The 12,773-nt window shown below is 37.0% G+C and overlaps 1 protein-coding gene across 3 annotated transcripts in view; it reads right to left on the bottom strand.

Annotated features, from left to right (window-relative positions):
• The window catches only part of LOC108974396 (putative uncharacterized protein DDB_G0291608), a 244,796-nt gene extending 232,781 nt beyond the window's left edge, over positions 1–12,015 (bottom strand). For 2 of the 3 annotated variants that reach the window (XM_018942397.1, XM_018942228.1), the window contains exons 1-2: positions 11,649–12,015; positions 3,786–3,834 (exon numbers count right to left, since the gene is read on the bottom strand). The gene's annotated coding sequence lies outside the window, so the exon portion shown is untranslated. Of the gene's footprint in view, positions 1–799; positions 1,005–3,785; positions 3,835–11,648 lie in introns of those variants that run through there. The other variant, XM_018942314.1, reaches the window with a different exon arrangement.
• Positions 12,016–12,773: the final 758 nt, after the last annotated feature.

The following is a 12,773-nucleotide window of genomic DNA, read 5'->3' on the forward strand; positions in this document are numbered from 1 at the left end:
TTTTATATTCTATTTCACTGTTCTTTATTTTCATTATTTTTTTTTATTTTTGAATTTTTTTGTTTTTTTTTTTATTCAAAAAACAATGTTTTCTTTAAACATTTTCCGCTCAAGTTTTAATTGCCAACAACGTTTTTATTCACCGTTTAATTTTTATATGCGATTTTTATAGCGCCACAAAATTTTTCCACCATGAAATTTGATATAAGCAGTAGCCTTTGTGGCATGTTTTTGTACATTGGAATTTTTCAGCAATTGTTTCTGGTACTCGCGTTGTTATGCTGCTTGCTTTTTCATGACTGCATTCTTTCGTTATATGACACACACATACACACATATGCGTGTAGTCATCGAAATTTCCACAAAACCGTTCAAACAGCTCACCGTGCTGCTGCTGGCTGCTTTGAGCCGCAAAAACAAAAAAACGCGCACACATACACACAACAAAATACCAAAAGGCAAACAAACCGGTTTCAATGTATTTTCAAATGTTGTTACTCGCTGCTGGCCAACTAGCAAGCGCACTCACTTTACAACACGCTCGCCACCGCTGCCGTGCAACACTTTTGCCGCTTGCGTCTCCGCTGTCGTCATCAACGTCGCTGTTGCTGTCGGCACAGCGTAAATTAAATTCAATGGCAAATGGCGTTCGCTTCTTGCTACCAATTCAAATGTAGCATTAAGTTTATATTTTAGTTTCTACACACGCTTTATTGCCAACCACGAATAACTCAAGTCAAGTCAATTTCACTCACGACAACGAAAACTTGTAATTTATCAACTAAAAATCTCTGTTTACCGAAATCAAAAAGTCAACGCTATGCTTGAGCACGATGTTGCCCGACCATGCCGACGCACACAAAAACACACGTCCTATTACGAGCGTTGCCAAACTGACACTGACCAGACAATTGAGACCGAGACCGAGCAAACTTGTCTGTGCCTGAACTGACTGCACTAACTGAACTGCCTGTGATGTGCTGTGCTGTGCACAAGAAGACTCCAGCGCGCCGTTGACTCGCTGACTTGCTGCTGCTGCTGCGTCGATTGTCGGCTGTCGCCTGGCGCTGTTGGCGTACGAAATGCAAGTTTTGCGAATTAACCAAACAACCCCACTATTGCTGCAAACATATTTGCACTGACAAACCAACACGCGCGCACACATACACACTGGCGTTGAAATGCAGGAAGAGTTTCGGAGCATAAAGGAGCACAAACATGCGCAACACCAATAACAGAGAGTAACAACAGTAATGTCAACAGCGTCGTGGCGTTAAGGTTGGGTTGTGGTGTATGTGTGTGGCGCTGCGCGAAGGTGGAAAAAATGTTGTTAGTTAGTTGTGGTGTTGTTGCTTTGCTAGTTTTTAAAACGAAATTATAGCAGCGTCGGCATCATTGTTTCATTCGTCCACGGCACGAACGCCGCCACCGTCAACACTTTATTACCAGTAGCAGCACTGACAAAAACAACATGGTACACCCTCAACTCACTCCACTACTGAGTCATCATCGTCGTCGACTTTGACTTTAGCTCCCCCATTTAGTCAAAGGCTTCGCTGGCTTCTATGTCAAACTCACAAACGTGCTGACTCTTTAAAACACACAGAATTTGAACATGTAATATAACCGCGGCACATACTCTCACACAAATATATGTATGTATATATGTGGGTTTGTAGCTGCTGGCGCATTTTAAGAGCGGAAATAACAGTGAAAGAGAAGCGCTGAGGCATTACTTTCCTACTTAATGTGCTGTTACTGTGGGACGACATTACGATGGAATATAGTAAAATATTTATAGTTTGAGACAAACACTCGGTTACCAGAGATTCTTTGTTATATGAAGTATAATTTTCCTATTATTGCAAAGCATACAAAAGTTTTTCATACAAGCCTTTGATTCCGATCGTTCGGTTTGTATGGCAGCTATATGCTATAGTGAACCGATCTGAACCATTTCTTCCGATATTACATTATTTGTATAAACAATAATTCATACCAAATTTGGTGAAGATATATCGTCAAATGAGGAAGTTTCCCATGCAAGCATTTGATTCCGATCATTCAGTTTGTATGGCAGCCATATGCTATAGTTAACCGATCTGAACAATTTCTTCGGAGATTACATTGTTGCTTTAGAAAATATTCCATACCAAATTTCGTGAATATATCTTGCCAAATGCAAAAGTTATCTATACAAGAACTTGATTCCGATCGTTCAGTTTGTATGCCAACTATGTTCTATAGTAAGCCAATTTGAACAATTTCTTCATATTTCACATTACCATCTTAGGAAATAATCCGTGCCAACTTTTGTGAAGATACATTGGCAAATGTAAAAGTTCATATATGTATATGTAATAGTGGTTCGATATTATTATATCTTAATTTAGTCTTTAGTTATCACACTTTATATGTATTTGGTCGATGTTGTTTTGTGGGCGTGTCAGTGGTCACATAACGCACATCTACTAATTAGTACTTTTTTGTACTAAGGAACCCTCATACGAAGTTTTATTTAATTTTTACAGTTGCAGCTTACACGGACGGATAAACAGATAATCACCCGGATTTCAAACTTCCAGAAAAAACAGAAAGATAACTTGAAAAGGGAACAGAACTTAAGCATTATGGGAAAAAGCGGTTAATAGGTTAATATCAATATTTTCTGATTTATTTCCTTAAACAAAATTTTACCTTTGCAGAAAGAGACGAGATGTCGAGCTAGCAGGGAAAGGCATCCTAGAACTGATATCGGTAGAATGAAGACGGGTCGGTCGCAAAAGCCTTTTGGCCCAAGATCGATCGCAAAACATATAGGGATCTATTTGCCCTCAGTACGGCTAGCTTCTCCCTAGTTTTTTACTTTTAACAGGCCATTGTGCTATTGGAAAGGTTGGGAATCTTACCAGACGTGGAAACCCATTTAAGAGAAAAAGACTTAAACACTTGAGAGCGCATACCTTCAGACATCATACCGGATTAGCGGAGTGGAAATCAAAATCTTGTACAAATTTGTTTTAGCTTTTTGATAATTTATATGTTCAAACACAGGAGTTCTTCTTTTATATGGGTTCACAATGGACAACATATTAGTAGTCCAGGTGAGCTCTCTAGATCAGCCATTTAACCTAATCTAATCTATGAATGAACCCAACTCCTAAGATAGAATTATGTGCCGCTTATTATTGGACTGAAATAGATGGTGTGGTTTGATTCAAAAGAACTGCGTAAATTTTAGCGAAACCAGATATACAGACTAAATACAGCACATCATTTTCAATCACAGTGAAAATTTTTAACAAACTTTGGAAGATAGTATAGTGAAAAGAAAATATTTACGGCATCTTTGCATTTAGTTAAATTTCAGTTGAAATATACACAAACCGGGTCACCATGTGAATTCTGTTGAAAATATGACTCAAGCTCTTGGTAAGAATATGTTTGATTTGATTTGAATTTTTGTGTTCCGACTGATTTGAAAACATAGAGATAATCTAATATTTAAAWTATATTTTTCAGAAATTTGGAACGTAACTTTTGTAAACATTAAGTTAATTATAAGTTATCTGAACCACCCATTGTATAATAGAAATGAATTGTATGTATATGAAGTACCCGGTGACCTGTCAAAAAAAAAGAGCCGGTAACCATTTTGTAAAACATCCGACATTATTCACTTTGCTTTTTAGCAAGCGAGAAGAACCAAACGTGTAATTGTTATACTTTTTTCAATTCGACTTAGATAATATAATATAATTCATTCAAAGATGTTTTKAACTTACCTAGAACCACTCTGTTTATGAACCAAGCATAATGATGGACGAGTATTTCCTAAAAATATAATTAAAGGAGTAATGTTAAACATTTGTTTTTGGGTGAAAATGAGTAAATGTTTAAACATAAATAGTGTTGTGATCATTTTTGAATATTTGTAGTATTTTTGTAGATTTTAGTTCTAAATTACTGATGCTGTTGGGCTAAACTAAACTATTTTCTAATCTTCTTCTGACGGCACTAAGTGGTATTACTTAATCCCACTATTCCGAATTATTATTATATACTCCAACAGCGCATATTAAATTGTTAAAAAAAAAAATTATTGAAATTTCTTCAAAACCACACCACTGTGCAGCGCTCTTTGAAAATTGGTCGCTTTGTCTTCGCTCTGCATTTAAATAAAAGACATACCACAAATATAAATATTTTGATATGCCTGCATATCATTTGCGTTACAATGACGCTTCAAAAAACCCGATACTCATCGACATCACATGCGTCTGTGTGCGAATGTCTATATTTATGTTTGTAGGGGCGTGCATACTCGCGTGTGTTCGTTAGGGCCAGAAAAACGTGTTTGGCTTCCTTTGCTCTGCCTTTTTTCCCGCCTCTGTTCGGTGCCTTTGCCTTTGTTACTGGTTTTTGGTTAAGTTCCCAATTCGCATTCTTCATCAGCACAACTCGTTTTCTGCGCGCTCTCACGCTCTGGCAATGTAAATTTGTTTCTTGCACCTAACATTAAGGGAGTGTAACATAAATTTTGGTTCTCTTTACGAGCATTGATTCCGAATTTGTTCTTTTTTATCATACCTTCGACCACAACTTCGCTATGGTAAGGTTACTTCGTGTAAAGAGCGTACGGTTTGTTTGCTGATTCGTGCTGCGAGTGATGTGGTGGGAAGCATTTGAGTTTAGCAGCTGTTTTGCATTTTCTTTTGAGCATAGCGTTTACCATATTTTGCCGGCTTCCTTTTGCAGTGGTAGTTCGTGTTTAGTTTGTTTTTCGTTGTATGCTTTGCTAATGTGATTCGGCGTTTTGTGTAAATATGTATGTATGTGTAAGCATGTTTTAATGGGGTGTAAGCGATATGAGTGGGTGGTGGCTGTGGAAAATTCCGTTCACTGTTTTGTTTGCGGGTTGTTCAGGGACTCCGTCAATGCTGCCAGTCGGTTTTAATGAATGTAACAACTCAAAAGTGCCTGTGATTTTATGCCTCTGAAGTAGTAGGAATGTCTTGAATGACTAATATGACTGCAATAAAATTGAGTCGTATTGGAAATTTCCAGTTTGCTGCTGAAGTCTTTTGTTTCATATAAGCACATACGCATGTACATAATTCACCGTACGATTTCTGTTTTAAAGGTCATTAACTTTGTCAATATTCCATGTGCCGTAACATTAAATATCTGCTACTGTTAACACCTCTCTGTTAAATTTGAAACGCTGTTATTAGCATTGTGGATTTATTACAACACACCAGAGACCCATAAACAGCAAATAAATTTGAATAGCCGAAAATGTATGCGGTCGAAGGTGAAGGTCATAGTGAATGTTAAAAGAGTAAATCTGAAACTGATGAGTATTTCACCAATATGACAATGCTAGAATATGCAAATGTGCAGAAGCACAGTAAATATTGTGTAAGGCAGCTTTAAACCGAAACTTTTCTAGATTTTCTATGCTGTGCATATTTATACTTCTAGAAAGCTAAGAAGTTGTTTTATAAAATACTTGCTTATTGGCGAATAAATATAATTTACATAATATAAATTATTAGTTAATTCGTCTTTATATTTATAGCTTAAGGTTTCGCTTGTTGTTGAGTAAATTTGAACAATTTTAGAAAAAACATACTTTATTCCATTGACTACCTATGTAAGTTGACTGTAAATTCACTTATATTCTACTAAAAATAATTGATAATACTAACAAAATATTTTGCAATAACTCAAAGGATCTTGGTGCAGGCTTCTGTATTTTATAGTAAACTACACTCCCACTAAAGGACCGCACCAATTACCTTGGAATTGTCTTGGACAACAAACTGCTGTAGAAGCACAATGTGAAAGAAAGTGTGAGAAAGGCTACCAATGCTTTTTATATGAGTTTGGGCAGATGCACGGAACAACCTTGGCGCTCTCGCCCTCTGTGCTACACTACTATTGTGTGGAAGGCGTGCAGAGGAGTTTAAGAACAACTCCAACGGCGTCTCTTGAACAGGTACTAAACCTGTCATCTATAGACTTGCTGCAAGAGAATTTACATATAGAAAGAAAGGAGAAATTACATATATAATGTGCATATAGAACCTTCGGGTATAGCTCGGTTGGCGTAAAGGTATTTTAGCTGCGCGCAATTCTTTAAACATTTAAACGGATGGCTTGAAAATGGAGGATGGAGTTGATGCGGGGGGTATACTGCAAAAGTAAGCTGTGGTATTTGCTATTGCAAAAGACGCAGAGCTGGCCTCATATGTACCTGCAAGCAAACCCAGAGTCAACACCTACGTTGACAGCTAAGCAGCAATCAAGGCTGTAATCTTGCATCACATATGGGGAAGATGTGTCCTGGGCAGCAGGACAGTAGAGTGCAAGCAATTTCGCTCCTACCAGGTCACAAGAGAATTGAGTGCAATGAAATAGTGAATGAAAGAAAGACACCAGTAATGGTGTACAGCTAACCTCCAAAAACGAGATTATAATTTGGAAGCCCATGCCTTGTGTATATGATGATCTAAACAAAAGCATGGTAAAGAAAATCAAAACCCCATGGAACGAGCTACCTGTGTGATCGAAATGCTGTAGTTAGTCATTGTCTGGTGGCGACACCCGCCACAAAAATTAAATTCTTAAATTGAAAGCGTATACAGCTTGTGCAAGTACTAAAGCCGCTCGAACTTCTCAAGCGACATGGCTTCGCTCTGTGGAGTACCGAAAAGTTTCAAGAAGAACGGACGTTGCCGACCCAAATTTTGTTCACCGAAAAGGCCAATTTCTGGCACAATGAGTATGTAAAAGAAACAAAATTGCCGCATTTGGGACGAAGACCAACGTGGAGATATTCAACAGTTACCACTTTAATACAACAACAAACAACGCTGGGTTTGTGGGCCAAATTTATTCCAAAATTATACCGGTGTGAACGTTACCCTCAATGGCGATCTTTACCGCGCCATGATAACCGACTATTTGACGCCTGAAATTGAACCTCGTAATCTCGGCGACATTTGCTTTCAACAAAACGACACTACTTCCCACACATCTCATCATTCAATGCATTTATTGAGAGAACACTTCAGTGAGCAGATAATTTCACCTCTTGGGCCGGTCGATTGTGCACCAAGATCATGTGATATCACACCGTTAGACTTTTCCCTGTGGGGATATGCAAAGTTTAAAGTCTACGCAGTCAATTGCGCTTTGAAACAGGCCTTGAATGAAAATATTACGCGTGTCAATCGCCAATTACCAGTCGAAATGCTCGAACGAGTCATCGAAAATTGGACTCAATAGATGACACATCTGAGATGTAACCGCGGTCAACTTTTGAAAGCGATAATCTTAAAACATTCCACCCTGTTGGTCTGGAAGTCAGAGAAACACTTATAATGAAATCTCGTGTATAGAAGATGCGCACAAATTTGTTCAGGCGTTTTATTTCTATTTTCGCTGTCTAAGTATGGAGTAAATTTTATATTCCGCTAACCTCAAGTACCTCTAGTTCGTCAAGCCATTCTAACAATCTTGGTATATTGCTGAACAAAACTAGCTCGACCTTTCTGGTTTCGTTTTTTACTTTACGGACCATTGGCAAGAGCCCAAATTCGTATTACTTCACATATCTTCTTATTTTCATTTTGAGAATTTTTCGATTTTCCTAATTCTACTTTACTAAATCTACGCAATTCATAATCCTTATCGCTTACATTCTCGCGCATTTCATAAGTTGCATAGTATTTCCTGCCGCCAACCTCCTACACCGCCTACGCACTTGCGAAACTTGCAACTGCATTCATTCGCATGAATATAAATGCACGAAAAACGAAAAAGCACAAGCGCATTTTCACAACTTTTCTCCGAATTTACGAGCGCTTTATGTATAATTTTTCTCTTTCACACTTGCCACTGCCACACTTTGCCACGTTTTTTTTTTTTTTTTTTGTTTTGTGGATTTTCTGCTACGCCGCTTTCTTACCAAGCAGTGTAGAATAGTGAAGAGTACTTTGGCCAGCAAGTAAAGTGACAACAACAACAGCAAAGCGAAAACGAAAATCTTTGCATTTTTATATTCACGCTAGTGCGATTTTTATCACCGCTCCCGAGTGCAAGTAATTTTTACACAAACTTCTTTCGTCTACTCGGCTACGCTTCTGCTTCCGGTCTTTGTTTTACAGCCGCAAAATGTCAAAATGCAACATGCAGCCGACAGCAAGCGGCAAGGTTGCAGCAACCCGCATTTCCTACACAACGATGCGCTGAATATATATATACATATGTACATATTATATATATCTATATGTATGTGTGTTCGTGTCTATATTACGGCAGCGCTAAGTGCTGATGACGCGCCACATTTTCTTGTTTTTACATAGTCATTCATGCTCCACCCCAGCCTGCACTGCCACTGGTAGCGCCGCCACCCTACTCCCTTCAGCCAACGTGCTTCCTCTGGCACTGTCCTACCACAATGGAGCCGCTTCCTAACTACACGGCATTGCATTGGCGCAGCTTTAGTTGGCGTCGCGGCCCGGCAATGCACTTTATCCTGCCGCTATGCCCACTCGCACTCGTACTCCTCTTAGCTGTCAGTCGGTCTCGCAGTCGTGCTCGTGCAATGACAATGACATTCAGTGCCGTCAGTGTCGTCAATGCCGCAGCCGCAAGGATGGTAATGAGGTGGTCGGTCGGTCGGTCGGTCGGTCGGTCGGTCGGTCGCTTGCTCTTCGTGGCTTGCTCTTCGTGGCCGCCGCTTGGCCAGCTCAACGCGCTGCAAGTTATCAGCGCAGTGTTTTTTTCAACACTCATTCACTTTTTTGTTTTTTTTTTTTGTTTTTTGTTTTTGCTCTTCTTTGTTTTTGTTATTGTTTGGTGCTTTTACTTTTTTACGTGAAACTTTAGTATTTCTTGCTTGGCAATAGAATGAGAAAAGTTTAAAAAGTGAAATGGTTTCTGTTGCATTTGCAACGAATGTAACGGAATGAAAGTGTTGCACTCAACAATGCTTGGTGGCATCATAAAAATGTTGATGCCGATGTCGCTGTGCTGTGTCATTCGTTCCAGCGACCATTGTTGTTCCGGCGAATATTTGCTGCTTGTGGAAAAATGCCAAACACACATACACAAACAAATGCTTGCATACATATGTACATATGTACATATATATATGTGTGTGTGTGTGTGTGCTCACTGTTGTTCTTAGCTCGTTTGCCTTTTCGGTTTGTAAAATTGCAGATAGTAAACATAAAAGTGTCTTTCTTTTCAACTCCTTCTGCTTTTTATTTATTTGCTCCAACTTTTCTAACGGCAATTTTTACTGCTCTTCGAATTACCAGCGGATGTAACCATATCATCCACAGTTGGTAGTAGTTGCTTCATTCGATTCAATTGAATTTCGTAGCAATGTGAGACGCTCACTTTTTAGGGGATATCGCTTGCCGCGCATAACGGTACTACAAGTAAGCGTTGCCATGGTGTAAAATCATAACTATTTCCAACACAATGTAATGAGTTTGGCACTGTTGCACGATGGCTGCTGTTGGTAATGGCCCTAAAATCGACCTCTTCGTAGTAATCTTAACAAAAGCGAAAACTCATAGCAATAAATGCGATTAGCTGTGTAGTCAAACAGTTTGGGTAGTCGAAAAAGTATTTTCGTATTCAATAAACGTGCTTGCAGTCACATATCTCCATTGCTAAACATCACATTGTGTCATACCATATAGTGTTTGGAAAGGTGAGATTTTAAGCTTCGTCTAATAAAACAAAAAACTTGAATTCGGAGAAGTTGAAAAAAAGTTACAGCTAATGAAAATTTGTATAGAAAAAAGAGAAGAATGCCACGCAAGTCACCAATGAAATTTGTAAAGTTTACGGAGACGATGCTGTATCAGTTCGTGTAGTGGTTCGCTCGTCTTCGTTCTGAAAGTTTCGATGTGGAAGATGTAGCTCGCTCTGGTAGACCTTTCGTTGAAAACGTCAATGAAATTATGAAAAAAAAATTACCTGGGCCGTCACATAAGCAACCATAACATCGCTAAGGAATTTAGCATTCATCACCAAACGGATTTCAACCGTTTAAAGAAGACTGGATACAAAAACCGAATTAACATCTGCGATTCATTGCTGAAATTAAATGAGATCGAAACATTTATGAAGCGACTGGGTGTCAAATATGACAAAAATGTGCGAAAAGATCATGGTCCAAGCGTGGTGAAGCTCAACAAGTATTCGCAAAGCTAAGATTGCCGTCTCGAAAAGTTATGCTGGGTGTTTGGTGGGATTAGATAGGAGTAGATCGCTATGAGCTGCTCCAGACTGGTCGAACGATTGATTCTATATTTTACTGTCAACAACTGATGAGTTTGAAGCAAGCAGTCGAAAAAAGCGGTCAGCACCGATCAACAGAAAGCGCTTCGTCTGCCATCAGTACAACGCTAGACAAGACACACATCTTTGATGACTCGGCAAAAACTGGGAGAGCTTGACTGGGAAGTTTTGATGCATACACCATATAGCACTGATCTAGCACCATCGGACTACCATTTATTTCGGTCAATGCAGAGCTCCCTTAATGGAGTAAGGTTGGCTTTAAGAGAAGCCTGTGAGAATTACTTGTCGCAGTTTTTCGTCAACTAACCAGAAAAGTTTTACACTGATGGAATAATGACTGTAGTGGAAAAATGGCAAAGAGTAGTTAACCAAAATGGTACATATTTGGTTCATTATAGTTCATTATAAATACAAAAAAAAATTTTGTTGAAGTTTGATTTGAAATACGACTACCCTATATACTATATATAAGTACATAATTGCTTGGATTTCGATCCTCTGGTTTACCTTTTACACCTTAAAGTATTTCCTGGCTTTGATTCGTACAAGTTACAAGAATATAAAATGTTCGGTTGCACCCGAATTTAGCTCTTACTTACTTATARTATATAGATTTATTTTTAACTTTTAAGCTTGATTAAATTTCTTAATTAAAGTATACTAATTTTACTTTCAAGTGGATATAATCCCTTAAAGCATAAATAGATACAACTTTTCCCAAATTTTTGAAGTCAGTGAACAATTTATTTTATGGCAAAAATTTCACTAACAATTTATTTACGAAAAATTTCAAAAATTTATTTAATTAAAGTAAAATTTATTTATTTTAAGAAAATTTTTAAACTTTATTCCTATTTTTCAGAAGTTTTGAAGTAAAAAATGAAACTATTTGCAAACGGTCACCTAAAATGCAAAAAAACGTAACATCAATTTTTTTAAGTTTACAGTCGAAGGAAAAACGATATAATAGAAACTACTAATATTAAAACAAAATTTGAGATTTGGTTATAAAATGGTTATATATTGGTTATGTATTGGTTATATCTGCCAACGGAAACTGAAAATTTAATAGTATATGTCATATATTGCAGTGAGCAATAAAACACTCATTTATATGTTTTTTTTTTTTTTTTTTTTTTTTTTTTTTTTTTTTTTTTTTTTTTTTTTTTTTTTTTTTTTTTTTTTTTTTTTTTTTTTGTTTGTTGTGAAGATACGTTCTTTTGCAGTTTAAGCGTTTATTTTAGAATTCACATTATTTCATGAATTCTTAAAATAGATTTAATTTCCATAAAAGAAAACAAAAAGTAATTTGTACTTACCATTAAGTTTTAGAGCAACAAATTCATTACTCTTCTGCAAAAATATTATTTGTTTGYTTGTTATACGAACGACGTTGTTGGTTAATTAGAAAACGACGTTAGGCGAACATAGAAAAAACGAACACCGAAAGAACGAACGCTTGACTTACACATTTTACGAAATATATTTAAAATGAAATTAATTCACTAAAACACTATTTATGATTGATATGCAATATTCGATTTCCAGGCACTTCATTATTAACACCATTAACAAATAAAAACGCAAACATATATCGAAACAAAAATACCCATGCACACACACTATTTTATTTGACTTTACGCACATTTTTTTACTTTTACGCACTTTTTTTTCTTTTACTCGGACACTTAGAACTTTTCTATTATTTTAACTTTTCACTAAATTTATTTAACTTTTCATTTAATTTGCATAACTCTGACTCTAGATTTTATATTAAACAAAATAATTTGATTAAAAATACTTTCACTAATAATTTCTTACACGTTTTTTACTATTTTTCCCGTGACACGAACTCACGCAATTTGACCGCTGACCGATCGCGATTGAAAAACTCCATTTGACTGACTGTGAGCAAATGAGTAGTGAGTGTGAGTGTGTAGAGTTCGCCACGACAGCGATGATGCTGTTGTGTTTGTTGTATGCGGTGGAGCTTGCATGTGACGAAGGTGTCCGTTTTTTTTGTCCACCTTCGTTTGCGTTTGCTCATCACAGCCATAGCGCAGAAGTAATGCACTCGCTACATGTCTATTACATTACAGTAGCTGTTGTTGCTTCTCCTTGAAATGTTTGTTGTTTGTGAATTAGCAGCAATTTGGCGATAGAGGTGTCAAATGAAAGCACTCGCATGCGATTTTTGTGTACAATCTGAAAATATTTTTAAATGTTTATTGAATATAAAATGTGATAATAGTTGAAAAAATACTATGTAAGAACTTGCATGGAATTTTTTACATATTTTTTAAAATGCTTATGGAATATAAGATGTCTTAATATGTAATAAGGTGCTTTGAAAAAGGACTATGTAAGAACTCGAATGGGATTTTATTAATATAATTGAATTTTATAAAAAAAAACAACACCGATCATAGGAAGAAGTGTTTGTA

The sequence above is a fragment of the Bactrocera latifrons genome, unplaced genomic scaffold (assembly GCF_001853355.1).
Source record: "Bactrocera latifrons isolate USDA-ARS-PBARC rearing strain unplaced genomic scaffold, ASM185335v1 scaffold_0, whole genome shotgun sequence".
In the NCBI taxonomy this organism is placed as follows: domain Eukaryota; kingdom Metazoa; phylum Arthropoda; class Insecta; order Diptera; family Tephritidae; genus Bactrocera; species Bactrocera latifrons.